This window comes from Hyaena hyaena, unplaced genomic scaffold (genome assembly GCF_003009895.1).
Source record: "Hyaena hyaena isolate Hyena2069 unplaced genomic scaffold, ASM300989v1 scaffold_22, whole genome shotgun sequence".
Lineage (NCBI taxonomy): Eukaryota > Metazoa > Chordata > Mammalia > Carnivora > Hyaenidae > Hyaena > Hyaena hyaena.
In genome coordinates this window covers 969,352-992,866 of record NW_024080654.1, presented here as the reverse complement: position 1 = coordinate 992,866, position 23,515 = coordinate 969,352, and positions in this window count along the sequence as shown.

The window sequence follows — 23,515 nt, the reverse complement described above, 5'->3', positions numbered from 1 at the left end:
GTAGTCTGCAGTATGTTACAATCACTGGGTTCCATAATAAAGTGCTAATTGTAACTTGGCTTTAAATGCTACATTTTGTATGCAAATTGGCCTGTAGGGAGTTATTATTTGGTGTACCATTGGTAAGAACACTAACATTAGTTTGTAATTTGTTTGAAGTGGCACACCACTATTACTAATATATTAGATGTAGTTTATAGAAAAATATTGCTTCCTCGTGGAAGAGAAAAATATTTTGTTGTTGAGGGAAAACAAAGATGGGTTGAATTGAGAACTGAAGCATTTCATACAGATAGAAGAAGATGGAAATCTGTAATCTCCTATATAATTAAAAATCTGTTCACCCCAAATCATGTGCTCCCTATCTTTGGACCAAGGGCTTTTTTCTAGCTTTGCAAAAATATTCTGATCTTGGGGTTTTTTTCCCCCTTCCTGTATGGAATCTGAAAAAGACAAACAGGTAATTGACCTTTGTATTGACTTCAGTGGGCAATGGAGCTGAATCTTTTCTGAATGGTAGTGTCACTCAGAGTTGCCTTATGGGTAGTTGTCTGGGTAAGTGACTAGAAGTGAGTGTATGCTAGTGAGCTATTAGTCTGGAAATGTGATGGCTGACTACCTACTATTTACCTGATTTAATAACAAGTAGTAGCAGGGGTATTGTAGAGAGTAGTGTAGACAGAGTAGTAGTGATTCACATCAGTATCTATGCTCCACTCATATTTTTCTGAATTAAAGGAAAATCATTTTATTCCTTGATGACTCTTACATGTCATGACTGGAGAAAGGTAAAACAGATTAATAACTGAAATAGTCTAGCCCATTCCAAAAATGAGCCTGAAGGAGCAGAGTGTAGGGTTTTCTCCTCCTGACCTAGTGGGTGAGTGAGAATTGGGCCAAGACTGTTGGCCATTGGGGTGCCTGAGAGCTCAATTGGCTGAGCTTTCGACTTCAGCTTAGGTCGTGTCTCACAGCTTATGGGGTAGAACCCCACATCGGGCACTGCGCTGATGCATGGAGCCTGCCTTGGATTCTCCCTCTCCTTTTCTCTGCCCTTCCCCTGCTCATGCTCTCTCTTTCCCAAAAAAGTAAAAAGAAAAAAAAAAAAAGACTATTTGCCATCCAAATCCCAATGCTTAGCTTGACTGAACCTAGACTACCACAACTGACAAGCCATCCACTTTACAGAAGTGAAGTGTTTACATCCTAGGTTAACAGGTTGAGATCTTAAGTAAATCATGAAACACTTTGTAAATACTTGCCAGCAAGGAATGAATCCATTCATACTGCTTCCATTAGCTTTATTTTTATATAAAACTTGTGTACTACTGTTTGAGTTGTCGATTTACAGGGTCCATGATAACTGTTTTGATACTACTGTTCTTTCTAGAAACTGACTTCCAGATAACTTTGAGACACAACAAAACAAAATCTTTTTTTTCCTAACTACACTTATCTTTTGTTCTGCCACTGTATTTGTGTTCTATAGAACCCCACGGCTGAGCAAGCCTACCCATTCTTGCGTATTTCGCAAGCTTACTTGGAAGTGTAGGGTGTGGGATGCTCTTAGCCAACAGTCAGGAGGCAAGGGAGTTCAGGAGGGTAATTGATTTGAAGAATAAATCAGCAAGTTCACACTGGGGCTGGGAAACAAAGCCTCCCTCAGCATTTTAATAGATAGGCAATCATTAATTTTACCCCAAATTACAAGCATGCTTATAATGTTTCAACAGCTGTTGATTAATTGTTGAACAGCCATAATGGGAGGAGGAGAAAATCTTGTTGATGGAAAGTTCATGAGGGTCAGCAAATTTACGTGGAACACAGCTGTCCCTGCTAACCTGCAGTGAAACCGTCAGACATAGCTCTGCCTTGAACTTGCTCTTCTGGGTTATAGGATGCATTTTTTTCCTCTTTTCCTTTTTAAAAAAAAAATAAATTGGGCTGACTTATTATTACAGCTGTTACATTTTTTTAAATGTGAATACACTTTGTGATTTTAATATTTCAAGAGGGTTCAAAGAGCAGAGAATGATGGTGAATCTATTTATATTCCTTATGTAAAATGTCTGAGGTCATAGAGATCTATATGTTGTGGTCTTTGGGACACCATGTTAAAGAGGGTGTGTGGCCATGCTCTCTACTATGTTGGCAGTGTTTAGAACTTTACCTTCTTTGAGACTTAGTTTTGCTATCTCTAAAATATGGAAACAGATTCATACCTTGCTATGATGGGATGTTTGAACAAGAAAATATGTGATTTCTGAATATAGTATCTGGTCCATTAAACATATGCTGTAAATATCCCTCTCCCCTCCCGCTTCTGTGCCCTTCCAAATGAATGTAAGATTAAAGAGATTAGTTTCAACTGTTAGGCAAAAGAAGTGGGACAGTAAGTACGTTTTATTTCTCACTTGTATTACTTCATCTGCGTGCCATTCTGATCTTAGGGCAAATTGAAATGAATTATAAGTATTGTAAGGCAGAATCCAGAAATAAGTTTCATGGGGGTTTTTATAAGAACGTGTACATATGTGTTCAGGACATAAGAATTATTATCATGTTGTCAGCTTAAGCCTGCGTCTAACATTTTTTTGGATTATCATCAAAGAGTCTGATTTTAGGGGCTCACACCAGTAAACAAAGTTTACTGCTATAACAAAACAAAGTTATGTTTTGAGTTGGGAAAGGGGTACATGGAGGATTTCAACTGATCCCGGACGTGGCAGCAATGAAGGTGGCCAATGTCCAAGTCTCCTGTCCTCCTAACAGACGCTATATGTCAGCACCTTCCATGGCACGCCAGCTGTTTCAAAGCAGAGGCTCTGTCTTTAAACAAACATAGCCCAGCTTAACTATCCAGGGAGATGACTAAATGCCATGTGGTTTCAATGAAAATACATCTCTAGATTCAAGAATATCCTCCTCATTAGGGTCTAACCAGAGCCTCGTCAAATAGTTTGGACTACTTTTATGTATCTTCATAAATATTACTTGTTTTTACCATTTATGTATGAAGGATTCCCTATAATATGCTTCTATAGTTATTTGGTTATACTGTTCTTACAGCAGTGAACACATTTTACGTTGAATAAAGGCATCACACTGTGTAGACTGTCGAGGATAACAGCAACACACCTGGCGTTAACTTATGATATCATTACATACGTGCCTGTCCCATTTCTTACTGGATTTTAAATTACATAAAGGCAGGAGCTATGAATGATTATTTTTGCCTTGAACATAATAGACACTCAGGGAAGATACCAAATGGATGCCTAACTGTCATATATAGGAATTAGGCACCATGGGGGAAGGGAGGCCACAGGAGAAGAAACTCCTCAACCCATTATTATCAACACTTGGGAGTATCATCCTGTTCTTTTCTTGGCCCTCTTTTTAGTAGGGGAGTCCTGCTCCTGCCCTTGCTTGCCTTGGACCAAACTCTTTTTCCTTTATTACAGAATAAGGTTGAACAGTTGATGTTTTTAGGTACTACCTTGAGCAAATCTACTCAGCTAAGGATTTCTACTTGTAATTTCCATTTTGTTTGTCTCACATCAGTCTTATTCAGTCTCCTTGGGGGCAGGGAGAGTCTAGTATGTCTTCCTGTCCTGTAGGTGGGGTATTTTGCATGACCGGGTAGGTTTGTTGGGTTAATCTCTCTACTCAACCAAATGCTATCAGGCTACTGCCTAGGGTTCAAAAGGCTCCAGGTCTCCATTGGTAAAGAAGAAAGATGCAGCCTCTCCCTTCACATTACTAAGTAGGGGAGCCAAATGTTGATATGAAATTTCACATACAAATATGAAAATGTCAATTATCATAATTTTCAGGAAAGATGAGAATGTCAGAAACCAAAGGCATGTGGGTAAACCAGCTAATCTCAGAGGACGAGGCATGACCTCACTGAGCAATGGCATTTAAATGGAGAGCTACATCTTCGGTGGGAGTACAATGCAGCAGGAGGGAGACAGGACATTCCAGGAAGAAAGGACGACATTGGTGAAGGGTCTGCATCAGGAAGAAGCTTAACCTCTTTAGTAACTGCAGACCCAAAGCTACAGTGAAGGGGGAGAACACAACAATTTTGTTGGATTCTGAGATTGACATGTTCCAAAACCCCCTTTTTAAGAGTTTAGCAAATTGCTGTGAGAGGAATAGAGACTGTCATGTGGAGAGGCTGGTATTCCAGTACAGAGGTTAGACTAGATGCATGCCAAAGTGGGGTAATAGAAGGGGATGGAAAGAGTTGGAGAGAACTGAGAGAGATTCTTCAATTGGGAAGGAACAGTGCTATGTATTAAACTAGGGATAGGGTGAAAGGAAAGAAGGCATCAAGGTGACCATTGGAGTTCTCAGCATGAGCAATCAGATGTAAAAAAAAATATGTCAAAAAGTGGAATACATGGGTGAGAAGGTTGTGGACTCAGTGACTGGGTTCAGTTATGTTAAGTTTGAGATAACCACACATACCCTAAATGAGCTATCAAATAAACTCAAAAATGGTTCAGAGCTAGAAGTAGGAGAGTCTGGCCAAGTAGGATGCTTTTAGCCATGAGGCAGGACATGGCGATTATGTTGAGTGTTCCACATCTGACTCCCTGCCCGTGTTTGGATAATTCTCCACTTTATGGGAATTAGCATGGGAGAAAAAGCTCTCTCTCATTGCAACAGACATTAGTATATTCCCAACCTTCCTTGCCACCAAAGCTTTGGACTCCACCACCCAGACTTACTCATCTGGACATTTATTCAGGAGGTAGAGGCCCAGGAGTGGGGAGAGTCAGAGAGATCTTGCTTCCTGACTGGGGTCAGCAGTAGTCATAGTGACAGTGGCCGCTGCTGGTGACGGTGGTGGCCCTAGGGAGGCCGGCTCTGTGGTGTGGTCTATGCTGTCTCTCCTGGTGACCCAGCTTCCTGTCTGGTTCTCCTCCTCTTCCAATAATCTGGTGAGCTTCCCTAAATCCTCTTAAAAAATATGTTTCTCAGCTTTACAGTCTGTTTCTGCTGATATTTGCTATTTGCTATATTCTACTATTTGCTATTAAGAACCTCTTCTAGTACACTATGGGGCTGGATGGGAGTTCTTTGAGAGAATAAAGAGTGAACAGAAAAGACAGCCCTAATATTTAGCTCTAAGGGTCTCCAGAATTTAGATCAATTAGAAGGGAGTTGGTGTCTGGGGTGCCTGGGTGGCTTAGTCGGTTAAGCGTCCGACTTTCACTTAGGTCATGATCTCGCGGTTCGTGGGTTCGAGCCCCGCGTCGGGCTTTGTGCTGACTGCCAGCTCAGAGCCTGGAGCCTATTTCAGAGTCTGTATCTCCCTCTCTCTCTGACCCTCCCCTGCTCACTCTCTCTCTCTCTCTCTCTCCTAGAAATAAATAAAAAAAAATATTAAAAAAAAAAAAAGGAAGGGAGTTGGTGTCAGGAAACTGAGAAAGAAGTTCATAGAATAGTAGAGGATCTTTTGAGAGTGTTGATAACAGAAGCCAAGAGAACAGAATTTCTTTTTAAGTTTATTAATTTTGAGAGAGAGAACGAGAGAGAAAGAGAGAGAGAGAACACAAATAAGCAAAGGATAGAATCCCAAGCAGGTTCTGCATTGTTAGCACAGAGCCCAATGCGGGGCTCAAACTCAAACCATGAGATCATGATCTGCACTGAGATTGAGTTGGACACTTAACTGACTGGGCCACTCAGGTGCCCCAAAAACAGAATTTCAAGGAGGATAAAATAGTGGTGTCGGCCCTGCTAAGAAGGCTGCAAACATTATGTCACCTTAAGCACCCAGGGGTCTTACAGACAGATATGACCAGGGGAGCTTCAGGCCCTGGGGCAGAGGCCAAACTGCAGTGAAGGTGGGAGCTTCGTGATGGCAAAGACAGGTTCTTGAGAAGGCGGATGGTGGTGGTGGTGGTGGTGAGCTCCAGGGAACACATGAAGGACCTTGCCTAGAGGTGAGCAGGTCCTTACCTGTAATAGGAAGAAGGTGGTGCAAGTGCAGATATGCGCCAGGGTGACTCTTTATTGACAATATAGCCTTGAGTTGATACCAGCTTCACCCCTTTGCACCTTTAAGGCCTTAGACAAATAGATAACCTGTCCATGTCACGGCAAATTGAAATGGAAAACAACTTGCCTCATAGGGTTATCTTAATTAGTGAATGTATGTGAGCTTAAGAAAAAGTGGGAGGCACATAGAATTGACTCTAAGTCATAGGAATTGGTAGTAGTATTTTACTCTTAGGTTTATTTTGAAAATAAAATGATAAAGCTTTTAGTACAGTGCCAGACACACGTAGGTAGCATGTAAGCAAACATGGCTCTCGGTGAGATACTTGGGTGAGTTAGCCAGAAAATAGCACTCTGTTATAAAGTGAATGCTGTAAGAGGGGCTGGGGTAGAGTGGAAGAAAGGCCATTGGAGTTGGGGCATCCTGGGAGCAAAGCTCGGTATTGGGTGGGTGGCCCGTCTGCAAGTGGAGCTGCCTTAGCATGAGTTGGAATGGAGGTGGAGGGAGGCAAGTCCGGTGCTGGGATCTTCACTGGTGGAAGGGCTGACTGGAGGTGATCAGATGGCTCCGTTGAAGTGCAGGATGCAGGAAAGGGAGCAAAGTTGGACAGCACGGGCTCAAAAGGAGCCCAGGTGCCTTTTGAGAAGGAGGATGTGGTCCTGGAGTGGGTGAGGAGAATCCAGCAGAAGACGAAGTTTCCTGAGAAGAGTTTGAGTGTGTAGGGAAGATGGCTGCTTACAGAGCTGTGTCTAGGAAACACAGTGAAACGGGGAAGGTGACGGGCAGGGCGGAGCGTGATCAGATGACATCGGGGTGCTGTTCTGAGGACAGCTGCTCTACAGGAGAAGGAGCCCCAGGCAACGGGGTACCCCTTCTCAGTGTCGGAGGTTGAAGAGTGGGCACTGTTTGGTTCCAGATGCATCCACCCCTGCATGTCCAGCCAAGGGCCCAGGTGGGCGAGGTTTTCCTACTCCCAGGTCTCTGATGTTGCTTTGTCTCCCCTTTTACACGAAGACCTCAGATGCAGTCAGCACATTCATTCCTCTTTGTCTTTTGGATTCGGTTGTTGCTTCCACTCTGACCGGAGGAGCCTGGGAGGGGATGTTAATCTCCCAGCGTTGGCCTGTCCAACCTTGACCTCTCCCCTTGCCCAGCTGGGGAGGTTCCAGTCTGCCCCGCGGTACCCTAGTGGGGGTTATTCCCGCAAGCAGGATGGTCCAGGGGTGCTCGCTCACCTGCCGTTCCGTTGCCCACCTCTGGTCTGAGGGATGAGCTTCCCTTCCCCCATGTCTCGGCTGTCCTTACGCTCCGCCATCCAAGGGTGGCGGGGCTGCTGAAATCTAACCAACGATGGTCTTTTCCTTGAGAATTGCATTGCAGCTGCAGACAACTCACAAGTTGAGGAAGCACCGTTTTGTTTGGAGTGAAATGGTGTTCATCTTACAAGTGTGCATTCCTAGCAAAATAAAAACACTACAGAACACTTAAAATATCGTGTGAAATTTAGAGCCCCCAAGTAACCACATTTTTTACCTTCCTTATTCTAAATCTTTGTAGCCATTTGTAATTATATGTAAGCAGTAACGTTAAATGCACAATTACCTTGTAAACTTCGTTCTCTGTCAACAGGAGTTTAAATAAATCTTATGTATTTTAAATATTACAGGACTAATTTTAATAGGTATAATGTATACTTTTTTTTTTTTTTGAAGTTTATTTATGAGAGAGATGAGACCGTGTGGGTCGGGGGCAGGGATGAGGTGGGGTGGGAGGCAGAAAGAGAGGGGGAGAAAGAATCCCAAGCAGGCTCTGGGTTGCCAGCCATGAAGCCCAACATGGGGCTTGAACTCACCTACCTGAGGCGAAATCAAGAGTCAGTCACTTAGCTGACTGAGCCACCCAGGCGCCCCAGATATAATATGCTTTAAAACCAATTGCCTAATCATGGACCTTTTGTATTCTTTCCCATTTATTTACATTATAAATAACTCAGAGCATCTTTATACATCTATCCTTAAACTTTCTAATTTTTAAGTTAGATAATATATGTTAAAATGTGTCTAAATATTGATATTTATGAAAGTTCTGCAATTTATGCTCTCTCATACATACCTTTTCTCACACACTTCATATTGGTCAATATTTTGAACTTCTCTATTAGGTAAATACTTTTATGTTTTACTATTTCAACATTTAATATTGGTATTAAACTTTCTTTTTTTTGACCTATTAGCTATTTGCATTTCTCTTTTTACAAAAGAATGGCTTTTAAAAATATTTTCTAACCATTTTTTTTGTAGAATCTTTTTTTTCTTACTGGTTCACAAGAGCTCTTTGCGTGTTAAACTACACATTTTTTCTTTCTGGGTTGTCCCTGAAACGATAATGTGCTCATGTTTTGGGTTGAAAATTTTTTTAAGTTTATTTACTTGAGAATGAGACAGAGCAAGGAGGTGCAGAGAGAGAGCACGGGAGAGAGAGAATCCCAAGCAGGTTCTATGCTGTCAGCGCAGTGTCCAGCATGGGACTTGACTTCACGAACCAGGAGATCATGACCTGAATTGAAACCAAGTATTAGATTCTTAACTGATGGAACCACCCTGGTGCCCTTGGTTAGCAATTTTTTAAAGATGATATTTAACCCTATGGACACTCTATTGATGGCGTGACATGTTTGTGGTTGTGACTCAGCATTTTTACGTTGCTAGCATTTGAAATGATTGACTTAGTTTCTGTACTCCTTCTGCCAGTGGTTTATTACTGAGCGATTACAAAATTAAACCCAAGCTCGTTAAATGGAACTCGTTCTCGGTCATGGCGTCGGAGTGTGAGAGTGGTTGAGAGAAAGACTGTACAAAGAAATTGGAAGTTAGCCATCATCATAACTGGAAGATTTTCTCTGCTAGCCTGAGGGTGGGGTGGGGTGGGAATTCCAGATTTTTAGAAGGGAGATTTCATTGTAAAGGTGACTGTGTCAAGTGGTAATAAGAATAGGGAACGCCATCTGCTTATTGGCCAACTGTTGCTACATTAATCAGCTTTCCTTTTTTGAATACATTTATTTGGGGGATATTTAGCCAGGCACTGCTAGCTGTACATACAGTGTATTGACAGAGGACTAGGGAATTCTTAGTTTGTTGCCATATCTTAAAAGTACCTTAACATTGCTTGGGGACAGAGAGCACCTGCATTAGTAAACACACTGGGCATTGTCACCATCCCTTAGCTTGTCTCCTGGAGAAGCATTTGGCAGAGAAACTAGTTAGACGGCCCCATGCATCCTTGGCTTACTTGCATGACAGTTGTGGTTTATAAGATAGGCAAGTCACAGCTGTCAGAAAAGCCCTGATGACTGGGCTTTATGGTTGGTGGCTATTAACGTTATTAGTAATAAGCATCTGGTGAGCCAGAAGTGTTCCAGACACTTCACATGAATTAGGTCATGTGATAATCATTGCTCAGATAAGGAAACTGAAATGGAAAAATAAGGTATCCTCGTTCAAATCCTCCAGCTAAGTAGCAGAATGAAGATTCAGATTTTTTTTTCCTGACACCCAAGTCTGCATTTTTCACTATTGAAGCTGTTCTGAAGTGTGGGCTACTTTGGAGCCATGGCTTTTCTTTGAACAACCTGGGGGAAATGGTCTGGAGTGAAATGTACAGTATTGTCTATTTCCACTAGGGATTTGCAGCAATAGCAGTCCAAAGTAAAAGCTGGTCTCGGCCCCCGAAAATGCACCAGAATCTTAAATATTTCCTGACAGAATTTTCTGGCTACAGAATAGGAAATATTTCTCTAAAGCATAGCACTTGAGAAAATGTGACATACCATGAGAAAACACTCACCCAGATTATCCCAAGTGAGGTCAGAATAGCTGATGTTGACAGACAGAGCCTGTGGAAGTTTATACATAGTCTGCAAAACTGAAGTTAGGTAGGGACTCAGGGAGTCGCATCTAAATCTATATTTTCTGGGTGAATCCCTTGTTTTGAAAATAATGCCTATCCCTGCTCCCCAGGGCAGGAAGGAAGAATTGATGGCCTAAGAGTGTATCAAACAATAGAGAAAGACAGGCATCAACTTGCTGTGCTTTTTTCGTTAAACTTCTTGGAAGAAGGTGGAATTGACTGTGTGTTTTGAGGGCTTGGAAACTGTCAGACCAGTAGCTTTTTAATTTAGCCATCTTAGTAAAAACTACATAGAGGATGTTGTGGTGTCTTTGTCTTAGGGCATTTAAAGACTTCGTCTGTGTCTGCGCTTATAGGAGACATTTGTTTGCTTAATGTCCAAAGCTGCCTATTCTATGTTCATTCAGCTTGCTATATATAAAAGTAACTAACCATTTATAAAATTACTCTTACCTATCTTTTCCATTCTTTGTGTTTCTTTTTTTTTTTTTAATGTTTATTTATTTTTGAGACCAAGACAGACAGTACATGAGCAGGGGGTGGGGGCAGAGAGAGGAAGACACCGAATCTGAAGCAGGCTCCAGGCTCTGAGCTGTCAGCACAGAGCCCGATGTGGGACACAAACCCATGACCCGTGAGATCATGACCTGAGCTGAAGTCGGACGCTAAACCGACTGAGCCACCCAGGCTCCCCTTTTCTTTGTCTTTCTTAACTTTGCATAGACCTCTGCATATGTTTCCCATGCACAATCATTACACGTTATACAAGATGCATAGCTATGTCTCAGTAGGAATAGTAAAGAGATTTCTAGGTCTTCTGGTATCCATTCTTTACTTAGAAGTAAATCTGACAATTAAACATTGAGCCTAAATGGAACTTATTTTGCTTTCTTCATAGTAGTGTTTAAAACTTAGATGAAACTGTTCTGATCTACCTTTTAAAAAAAAATTCTCTGTGTAAACACAGATTGGTCTGTACCCATTTTGGGTGTTTGTCCAAGAGCAGCTCCACAATAAAAACACTAGAAAAGAAGCTGTACAACAGATAAAAATATGAGTCACAGAAGCAGGAATTCTAAAGCTGTAAATGTATGAAAATAAGTCCTAGCTTTCTTTGACAGTTCAGTTGAAACCAAATTGAACATTTCAGAAAATATCAAATTGGGGGATTTGCGTGTGTCCGTTTTCATTAGAGATTTTCAACTCCGTGCTGCTAGTTTAAACCCTGTGCTTGGACAGACCTGGTCGCCTGCCTAAAAGTGAGAAATGGACTTAAAAGCGAACAAACGGTGGTCTGGGACAGTTGATCAACTGACCTCACCACGGGGACAGCCACAGAAGAGCAGGACAACGTTCTGATGCACATGTCCTGGAGGGAAGCTCTCAGGGCTGAGTCTGCTGGGCTCGGGTCTGTAAGAAGCCTTACCCCTGCCCATGCTGTGCTCACGGAGGAAGACCTGAACACCCTTGCTGGTCCATTCTTCCGTTCCAACTTCTATTCTTTTTTTTTTTTTATTGTTTGTTTATTTTTGAGAGAGAGAGAGAGAATATGAATGATGAGGGGAGGAGCAGAGAGGGAGGGAGACACAGAATCTGAAACAGGCTCCAGGCTTTGAGCTGTCAGCACAGAGCCCGACGCGGGGCTCGAACCCACGAACCATGAGATCATGACCTTAACCTAAGTCAGATGCTTAACCGACTGAGCCACCCCTCTGATTTCTATTCTTAACTGCACTGTAAGTTCATGTTCATGGAATGTATTTGATCTAGATTTGATTAGGAAGATGAGTGGTGGTAACAAAAAAAAAGAATTTTTATATCTTCTTATTTATAATTCACAAATTGAAAAATCTGATTTCCACCCTGCCTTAATTTTTTATGACTGTTAATTACTATGTTTTTTTAAAAGTTTATTTACTTTGAGAGAGAGCACAGGTGCACGCATGTTGGGGAAGGGCAGAGAGATGGGGATAGAGAGAATCCCAAGCAGGCTCTGTGCTGACTGCGCAGAGCCTGAGTCAGGGCTCAAACTCACAAACCAAGAGATCATGACCTGAACCGAAATCAAGAGTCAGACAGATGCTTAACCAACTGAGCAACCCAGGTGCCCCTAGTTACTATTTTCTTAACAATGACAAGTACAGTGTCTCTACTGTTATTTCAACTTTTCTTAGTTGAACATTGTTTGTTGTTTCTGGAATGTTGCTCTAAACTTCAAAAGTAACCTTAAACAAATTGTGATGCTACAGAAAAAAAATGTTTCCTTACAATATGTTTTTTTAAATGTTTATTTTTGAGAGTGAGCATGAGTGAGGGAGGGGCTGAGGGAGTAGAAAGAGCAAAGAGATGGGGGAGAAAGGATTACAGGCAGGCTCCCTGCTGTCAGCACGGAGCCCAACTCAGGGTCCATCTCACGAAGTGTGAGATTATGACTCAAGCGAAAATCGGATTTGGATACTTAACCAACTGAGCTACCCAGGTGTCCCTCCTTGTAATATTTTTAAAATGGTAAGAAAAAGTAGTGATGAGGCTATTTATTCTGGCCCCTTCCATGACTGGCTTTCCTTCTTGATTATGGCTCGCAAATTGGTGAGCACTGAGACAGTTTTTGCCATTTTTTTTAAACTTCATTTTTTTTAGAGCACTTTAGGTTTACAACAAAACCAAGAGGAAGGTACAGAGATCTCTTATATTCTCTTGCTCCCATCTTTTCCTGTCCTTTCCTTTGCTCCTTGTTCAGCCCCCAAAGTTAGATGACACATAGGTGAGAGGTTCATAGAACAGCTATGGAGGACTCTATGACAGCAGCAACTGGGAATGTGATTAGGGGAGTTGAAAGGTTCCTTCTCCCATGGGGGGAGATAAACTTTATTTATTGATTCTTTGATCTGAGGTTGAGGTTTGAATGGAACAAGTCCATTTATAAATCAATCCAGTGTGTTTTCTGTAGGAAGCACAGAGCACTTCATGTCAAACACACCAGACATATTCATCCAGGAATTTATCTTTTTTTTTTTTTATTCCTACCCAAATATGTCAGATGAAAACTTCCAAGACATTAGAATGTCACATGAATAATCAATGCCAATACAGCTTTTCAAGAAATCCTTTTATTTAATGTTTGATCCCCATTTCAGTCCTCCCCCTGCCCCCATCTGGCAGTTGTCACTTAGGCAGATGGCTACCAGCTGGGAGGCAGCCTGTGCATCTCCCCCCGCCGCCCCCCAGATCCACGGGGCTCAGTAGACCTGACGTGAAAGTGCATCGTGTCGCTCCATTAGGTGGTCAGCAAGCTCAGATACTGCCTTATCAACCTGTCACCACCTGAAGGTTCCCAGAGAGCCCCCTTTTCTGAATCTGGGATCTTACGTTGCATTCTTCTGATGTCATGGTATCCTATGTTGGCTTCACATAAGAGAATATAGCTACTATACATAGTCCAGCGCTCCCAATTAAGGTGCACATGAATGCAAGAATTACTTTAATGAAAAGATGGACAGAGAGCAAGAAAGAGAGGCGTCTTCAAGAAAATTCGATCCTGACTACCCGGACATAGTTTAAGGAATGGCTTATTCTACTCTAATAAATCCATATTATGACTACTTTGTCCTGAAATTGTTGAAATAAGATTTTTTAAAACTAATTTTAAATAATCTTAATGATCAGTAATTGGTTTTCTTCGGGGCTTCTGAAAGAGAACAAAACTCTTGTTCTTTTGGAAGACCATTACTGCCCAGGTCATTCACGAAAATTACTCTTTGTCAATCTCAACATTGCCGCTGCCCTTTGAGAAGCCTGTTGCTTTGTTCATCTTGGTCCCTGAGCCTCCAGGGCACCCAGAGAGAGGTGGTCCTTCAGAAGGAGCTCAGTTCTTTTTATAAACACTTGCCATTGTTTGCTCATTATAGATGCATGTTCATGGAACAGAAAATGGAATAAAATTGCAGAGTTGGTCAATGTTAATATATTTGAATGTTTTTGTCATGTGTACCTATTCACATCTGCAATAGGCGTGCGCACACACGCACACACTCACAGCTGTTGTGCTCATATTTTTAAATCCAGATCAAACCATGTATGTAATTTTTTCCTCCATTTATTCTTCTGCAATAAACATGTTCTGTCTCAAAACTCCTGCTTTTTTTTAATGGCTGCATACTTTCAAGTTTATTGCTAGACCATACTTAAATATCTAACACTAGAAGAATATTGAAGTTGTTTCTGACTTTTTAAAATTATAAATAACATTTAAAAATAAAACACACATTTAGTCATTGTATTTTGAGCATATGTTTGAAATTTTAATTCCTGGAAGTGGAATTTCCGGACCCAAGGATGTGTACAAGACTTTAAACATTTTATCCTGTCAAATTTCTCAAGAAGGGCAAATCTACCAACCATGAAAGAGGGTGCCTGAGAATCTTCTATTTTTGCTTGCTCTCTGAGATGCTGGCCTGTATGACCTTTGTGTATCTCTAGACCTTGCCCCTGCCTTGGCTTTGAAGCTGTTTCAGGGCGTCTGTGGGAGTTTTTTCTCTTTTGTTTTGGTACTCCTAAATCACCATAATTCAGGGTCAGCTCATCACATGGGAGCTCACCGGAACCTTACCACTGTCTGTTGTCTGTACACCTTGAAGTCAGAATTTGATAAGAATAGTTTCACAGATGGTAGAATTGTCATTGTAAAACAAATCCATTTTTTTCCCCCAAGTCATGGGATGAGGCTGATTTAAGATGTACGGTAACCTTTCTTAACCACAGTTTCCTTGTCAATGCAACCAGGATGATACTTCATAGTGACATGTGTGTCTCCTTCCTGACACATGGCTCAATGTGATTTTATTCAAGGTAGTCTATGAGTAAGGTCTGCCATGCAAATTATATGTTCCATAACTAGGGAATGTCTCATCTTTCCCCTCATTCTACAACCCTCTCCCCCAGCATCCAACACCTGGTCCTATATTCAATCATTACTGGTTTAGTAAATGAATGCATCAATGACTCCCTGACTTGCTGAAAGAATGAGATGACATGAATGTGTTTGAAGGCACTTGAAATAATAGAATACTATAGAGTATATAGGACTGCCCTTGTCCAAGGCAGGAGTACGCAGATGTCTGGATTGTGTACATCAGGTTAACTCAGAGTTGGATAACAAAGTTGATGGCTGTTTCACTCCCAGAGATTTTGATTCTAGTTCATGTAAGCCCTCACAGGATTTCCTAAGTCTCCTGTTTTAACATTGCTGGTCTGAAATCTATGTTCTTGCTCCATTGCCATGTTGTATTTGATGTGGGAGTTACCATGTGCAGCCCTGAAAATTTCTGAGATGAAATTAGGGTGTGCAAGATTAGAGTAATTAAACCCACTTACAGATGAAGAAACTGAGGCTTAGGATGAGAAGCTGCTTGCCTGTGGTCTACAGAAATTAGGGTCAGAACCAGGACTCATATCTGACTCTTACGGATTCCAAAGCCCCTACTTACTTTTCCAACTTCAATAGGTGCCCTCTCTCTTATTGTGGTCAGAAGTAACTAACAAATAGCAGAAAGCCTTAAGTATTAGTCACTCAATTATTCAGTTGGAGCCTTAAGTAGAGTTTTTTGGCCGATGAGTTAACTCATGAAGTAAGTCATTGTACAAATATTTATTGAATGCCTGTTGTTACCAGGTCTTAGAGACATTCCCTACAAGCTTCATTGTACACAGGCATCGATTTTTATCCTCCAGTTACTTCCAAAAAGAAATCTCTTTTGGTCTCAATGTTTCACACTTTGGTTGCTTGTTCAATTTGGGGGTAGCTCTTTTTCGAAGGTTTTCATTATAAAATTCACGTATCGTTTCTCATTCAAAAAGCATTTATTGGCCATCACCTCTTTTTTTTTTTTAATGTTTTATTTATTTTTAGGAGAGAGAGAGAGAGAGAGAGAGAGAGAGAGACAGTGTGAGCAGGGGAGGGTCAGAGAGAGAGGGAGACACAGAATCTGGAGCAGGCTCCAGGCTCTGAGCTGGCAGTCAGCACAGAGCCCGACGTGGGGCTCGAACCCACGAACCGCGAGATCATGACCTAAGTGAAAGCCGGACGCTTAACCGACTAAGCCACCCAGGTGCCCGGACATCACCTCTTTATCACGTCATGCTGGGGCTCCAATGTGAATGCAAAATGCCTCCTGTCTCCCAGGACCTCAAACCCTTTACATACTCATTATGCTTCCTCGGCCAAGAAGAGTTTCCCATTAATCAGGACAAGAAATATAGAAGCATAAATAGATGTGGAGGGTCACAGGGAAAGACATTGATCATGTAAGTTATGAACTGTTGAGGCTGAATTTCTCCTGGGACTCCAGGTGGATATTTCCAGCAGTAATTGGACACATAGGGTTTGAGACTAGGGAAAGAGACCTTTCCAGGGGATACTTAGGGGAGTGTAGTTGAGACTCCTCCGTGGAGTCTATCTGGGTGGCCCAAAAAAAGAACCAAAGACAGCCCTAGGGAACCCTTTGCCTGTAAATACCAAGCAGAGGAGCGAGGACCAAGAGAACTAAGAAGCAGCGGCATGAAGGGAGAGAGTTGACAGTCGGTAGAGGGATGTCCCAGGAAGCACAGGAAGAAAGAGTTCCAAGAAAGTAGATGTTGGGAGAGAAATGGAAGTCAGGATGGGGGAGAGAGTGAGCACACTTTTCTCTCAGGACGCTTGACTGTGAAGGCAATTGGTAAAATGCATGATTCATGGATAGAGGCCTTCTGTAGGCTTGCATGGGGTAGGGGGATGTGTGAGCTTAGTACAGAACCCAGGAGTTCATGGCTAATTCTGAAAAATAGTAGTTTGTATATGTTGTTTCAGAAGTAAAGTTGCCAGAAAGCAATGATTTCAGATATCTCTTTGCAGATCTTTCAATGATGCTCTTAACTACAGCACTGGGAGAGTTTTCCAGATGTCCAAGTAGCGTATTTCCTAGCCTGCTTCTATCTTGTGGTACATCTGCCTATACACTTAACACAATCTGCTTTTGTTTCATTGTGACTTTGTATTGTTCAAAATGCTATCTAATATATACACTGACTTTCATCCAGAATGGAAATGGTAATCGTAGCAGGAAGGTAAACTTGATTGAACAAGCTTGTTTAACAGCTTTTCTTAAATGCAATTGACATAGAAATCATGAACTTCTCTTTGCATTTCTTATTATATGAATAAGCAGCGTGTCTCCTCAACTATACTATCAGCGAAAACTGAATTGCAAACATTCGTATACATCATTTGGAGAATCTAAGAGGATTTTGGCCAGTATCTTTCCAGTAAGCAAAGCCGTATGACTTTCATACTAGTAATTTCTTACTCAAGTTGGAATGAACATTATATCCTGCAGGTCTTTTTTATTTACATATCTATTTTATAATTTAAACAGGGATGCAAAAATGAAGTGTTGAACTTCTTTTGATATTAAATATAAAACTGGTTCATATATTTTCCAAAATAGAGAAAGAAGTACATGGCATTCTTGAATTCTGGAATGCTTAAAAACAATATTTGCATATCTTTGAGTCTGTCTTGGTGTAAAGAAGTGACAATCTACCCAATAGTTGGCTCTTAGATGATCACATGCTAAAAAATGTGTAGGAAGGTATTGTTTATTAGAAATTCTTCTTTTGATAAATGTTGTCTGATTAGCTACATCAGGTTATGTTAATGTGTAGATGACACTGTGAAGTCAAACCCGAGTCCCACATGGCCAACATCTTACATACATCCTACTTTGGGGATGTGTTCTCCACTGCATTCGTAGTTAATGAGCTTTGATTGCAATTTAAACATTGAGACTTTCTCATCTGACTTAATTTGTACTTTCTTGAAGCTTAGAACTGCCATTTTAAGAACTTTTTCAGGGTTCATTTCTTTTTCTCTACTTGGGAACACACTAAACTATTTCCCACCCTCCCATATTTACCTATTTTACTTGGATTTTAATTTTCATAGCTGACATATAGTTGTATCAGTGAGTGTTTGATATGCAGATTTATTTATTAATGCCATCTGTTTCTGTGAAAGCTTTTTAAGTGCTAAGTAGTTGCCTGAATGACGTTCAGGTCTACATGGGGAGTAATTTTGGAAATCAGAATCCCACAAAAACAAATACTCTATTACTTGAGACGAAGATCGTATACAAATTGGCTTATTTAGCATTTCATTGTGATCCCACCACAAGCATGCCATCTGTATCTATGAGTTCTAAGGATATGCTGTCTTTTTAAGATTGATTGCTAATAAGCATTTTCTTTTACCAAATTATTTTTTCAATGTATCTAGAATATTACCAGATTAAGATTATAGCTTAGCAAATTTATTTAGAAATACTAATTAATGTCTTTATCTCTAGATTATTTTGACACTCTTAGGTTACACGAGCAAAATTATAGTAAAATTAGATACAACCAAATATTTCAATGGGCTCTGCTCCAAAGAGCTCAAGTGAGGTGACAACTAGTCTCTTGTTGACTTGACCAGAGCTGATCTATTGGAAAGAGCAAATTGAAAAGAATAAATCTTTCAGTCCAACCTCATTTTGCCTCATTCAGCTATTCCCAGCCTCTGCCTTCATTTGATCTAGAATATTCTTGGGAGGGTATAACATTATCCAGTCATTCTACCCAAATTCTTTCCAGTTCAATTTTAACCATCCTTCTGGTATCCATGACATTTCTTTTTCTTTCTTTCTCTCTCTTTCTTTCTTTTTGAATGTTTCTTTACTTTTGAAAGAGAGAGAGACACACACAGAGTGTGAATGGGGGAGGGGCAGAGAGACAGGGAGACACAGAATGTGAAGCTGGCTCCAGGCTCTGAGCTGTCAGCACAGAGCCTGATGCGGGACTCGAACCCATGAACCATGAGATCATGACCTGAGCCAAAGTTGGTGCTTAACCTAGGGAACCACCCTGGCGCTCCACCCTATAACATTCTTGTGTGTTTTGGTAATACTGAGTGCATGCCTCCTATTGAGTGCCTTTTCTTTTAAATTTCAAATTAATTAAAAATCTGCCATATTTTTTTAAGCTACTCGAATGCAACCTCAAAATCATCTCAATACCTTCTTTGTCATTTTTCAAAATTCTTTTTGACCAATTAAAAAATTGAGCAGGTATTGCTTATAATCTGGTTTTATAAAGCAAAAGTTAATACTTAGATGTTCATACGGTACCCCTTGAATCTCTCACGCTTCCTTTTTTCACTTAACAACCATGGACCACTCCCAGGTCAACATATCTAGTTCTAACTCTTTACTTTTAATCTTCTGACTCTTTATCTATTTCCCCAATGATGACTATCAAGTATCATTCCAGATTTGTCATACTTGTTAGTGTTGTAATTTTTCTACTCTAAAAAACATTGCAGTAAATATCCTTATACATATCTTTCCTTGTGTTGGATCTCTGTAGGCTGCTTTTCAAACAGGCAACAGCAAGTCAAAAGCCATATGTATTTGCAGAATATTTTCAAAGAAGATATAGTAATACACTTATCTACCAGAAATATGCAAGAGGGTCATTGCTTTTCATCTTTGCCAGAACTGGGTGTTATTTCTTATCAAAACCTTAATCCTCTTGTATTTGGAGCAGAGTTGCACATAGTGTATGCTCAAATCTTTGTTGCCTAAGTCATGTGAGTGTTTTGATACTACATTTTCCATCTAGTTGTTCAGTTAACACAATGTTTTCTTGATATGTAGATTCAGAGTTTTTGTTCATATAAATTGATAACTATAAATTTGAACCAAAGTTTAGCTCAAACTACGTTAGTATAGATTTGTATACTTGAATTTTTTTTTTTTTTTTTGGTTCCTTCTCTCCCACCTTGTTAATACCTCTATTACTACTGTTATTACTACCAAAATTACTAGTAATGGTGTTTTGGATCAATAAGATATTTTTGCCGTTTTTATTGCACTTTTACTGACAAAATGCAACATCAAAAGGATTCAGTCTGCTTATGATTCTTAATCATTCTTAACCATTCTGAACAGCGAGGATTTTCTGACTTTTTCCATGATGCATTATACAGTTCTGTGTTTTCTCAACATTACATAGTCTGTTGTGAGTTTACAAAGCTTCTTGCGGGGGACATGGAGATGGGGAAGGCTGAATGCATCGATCCCTTTTGCCATTACTTTGGAATGGTCCAATCATTTATGGTATATGTATGCCAGAAATATTAATCAGAGTAGTTAAACTTTTAATATCAATGTGTCTGGTGTTTATATATGTTGTAAAACATATTATTTTCTAAAAAAATTTGGTCCTTACAATAACCTATGCTATTGCCTTAATGGTATCCTTACTTTAATTTTACTGACATTGAGAGTGAGGTTCCTGAACAGTGGCTTCTTTAAAGTGGCTTCTTTAAGGACTCACAGCCAGTGAATATGAGAACTAAGATTTACAGCAGGATTTCTTGATTCTAAGTCAAATGGCCTCTGACACTGGTTCCCAGAATCTTAAGTGCACACAAGATCTTTTAAATATTTCAATAAGTAATAAGACTTAAGCAACGTGTGTATCTACTGACCATGTGTCGTATTTACTGTAGTACCAGTTAAATTTGTTTCTAATGAATGCAATGGAAAACAAATTTTAAATTCAATTTTCTTGGAAGGAAAACTTAAAACCTTTTAAATCATGAAATTCATAGAATAAAAGTACTCTCAAATTATTGAAATGTTGGGAATTGTTCCACTAATATTGATCACATTTTAGTTTGGATATAAATGTCACTTTAAGATCAACCCTGGGGAACATTACTCTAAGAGGAATAGCCAGACACAGGTTAAATACTGTATTGAACTGTTTGCTTGGAGGAATGAGTCACTCTTAGCAGCAGAGCTTGGAATGGTAGTTGCCAGGGTCTTCATGAGAGGGAGGGACTGAGAAGGTTTTATTCAAAGGGTATGATGTTTTGAAAACATCCTAGAGGTCTGTTATAGAGCATTGTGCCTATAGTTGACACTGTTGTGTACCTAAACTTGCTAAGAAGGTAGATCTTATGTGTTCTTCTAACAATAAAGGAGGACAGGAGGACACTTTTATAGGTGATGGAGCTTTATGGTGTTGATTGTGGTGATAGTTTCATGGTGTACACTTATCTCCAAACTCATCAGGTTATACATGTTAAATATGTACAGCTTTTTGTATGTCAGTTACACTTCCAAGTGGCTTAAAAAAAAAAAAAGGAAAAGAAAAAGTCAACCATAGAAAATGTTGCTGACTTAGAAATGTCACCTGTATCATTATTCAACCACACAAGCTCTTCAATTATATTCCTATTCCCTGCTAGTTTTCTTGGTGGTGTTTGGATGTAATAATTCTATATTTTTAGAGAGGTATGTCCATCCAGATTCAAATATCCCTACAATGACACGTTTGTAGCTGGGAAGGCACACCAGAGATGTATTCCTGGGTTTCTTAAATTCCTTGCGGTGAACCATAGTGTTAAGATGCATTTTGCAGTAAGGTATCAATTTCCTGTATCAGGTGGTTGGTGAGCTCCCTGTTATGCTTGGGAATATCTTAAATACATAAGGGTTCATGGAATCTTGAGGTTTCTCTGCTAAAGCTGTGTGCAGTTTCCTTGAAACCATTAAATGAATTTTTTGAGTAAAGGATATTCTTTGAGAAAGGGAAACACTCTATTTACCTCCATTATATCTACCCAATACTACTTCTTCATGTACAACTTTACAGATCCTGAAATCAACACTTAACTATTTTTCCTATTTGGACAACAGTGACAATAACAAATCCTGAGTCTTGTGGGGGTTTCTGTGTTGCTTTAAGTCTGTTTTGTGTAGTCTGTGGTTTGGAATTGGTTTCGAATAAGCATTAGCTCCATTTTTTTTTCTGTTGATACTAACACCAATTTATTAAAGGGTAAGATGCCATATGTTCATTTCAGAAATATCCGTTCCATTTTGTTCATTTTAAATTCCAGTATTTATGAAGCAGTTTGTTATTTACTTTGAACTTCTGCAGTAATTTTTGTATCCTTTCCATTTTGTTTTTTCATCTTAACTTGCATTTCTCAAAGAATTTTTCATCTTGATGACTTTCTTAAAAAATAGGATACATTCTTATTTTTATCTCCTTGCAAAAATAGTGGAAATGTTGGGTACCAGAACTTTTGGGGCTTAGCATAGCTGAGGAAACTTGGCATGTTTGTTTTTGTGGTTTGTTTTTTGTTTTGTTTTGAGACCTAGCATGCCAAAGAGATAATAATTGCTCTTTGAGTGCAATGAAAGGTGACAAAATGGATGAAATGGGTGATGGATATTAAGGAAGGCACTTGGGCTGAGCACTGAGGTGTTATACGTACGTGATGAATCACTAAATTCTCCTGAAACCAATATTACAGTATATACTAGAATTTAAATAAAAATTTGAAGGAAAAACAGGTGACTAAAGATATCATGTAATGGGTAGAATCATAAACCAAGCTACACCTGCATAAGCACTAAGGAGAAGACACACAAAAATTTGTCACAGTATGGAAATGAAATAAAAATATTAAGTATTTCTGATTACTTGATTTACATGATGCAAAATATTTGAATAAGTCAACTTTAAAAACTGGATTTCCAGTTGCTATGTAGGATTGAAATCCCAGTTAAAATTGGCTTTCTCCACCACACATTGATGATGCATCGTTTTCAAGATCATCTTGGAAGTCGAATGCTTTGAAGTCGAATGCATGTCAGTTGGTGGCCATTTATTAGCGTGACTGTGTAACTTTTATAAATACGTTTGACTTTTACTAACTCACATTTCAGACTAGGGGAGGGAGTCAAATCTAGGTATTACTGTCAAATGGAACGGTTATGGGAAAAGGACAAACTTAGTTGATTCCACTCCTATTTTAATACTGTTATACATAGAAATATGATGCTATTAATGTGTAGTAATGAGGTTGCTATGTTGTTTTTGCTGTTACTTGAGATGTTTTACATAGAACTTAGAGAAATACCAGTGGTCTTCCATACCCTTAAAATTACTCATCAGGAAGGTCCCTAATCTTTCCGGATTACTACAACCCATGGAAATATTTACACTGAATAACTCTTTGAAACAATTTTCTTTACGACATCATTACGATTTTAACGATTTCCATATCTCTCTTTTTCCTAAACTCTGATCTCTCAACTGACTTTAGCCTCTCAAGGACCAATAACATATCTGGTTTTTGCTTTCTCCAAAGTTTTTGGGGGACAGGAAAACTTAATGGAAATAGATGAAGACAAACCAATATGATCAGTGGTCTGTGAAGCCAATCACGCTGTAGAAGGAAACACAATCCAAATGTTCAGTATCTCTGAAAATTAGTTTGGTAGGTACATAGGTCTGTGAAACACTTGAATGTATCTACTGGTTGCTAATGAACAGACTTCAAATATAACCAGCGTTTCCCCCACCTTCTTCTGAATACCAACATTCCTATCCTTATAAAACCGTGATATTGATGATAACTAAAGTTGAAAATCCCCAGAGGAATAAAATGAAATGGTTAAACCTGATGCACTGGTGAAATTCTTGGTTGTACTTTCTAAA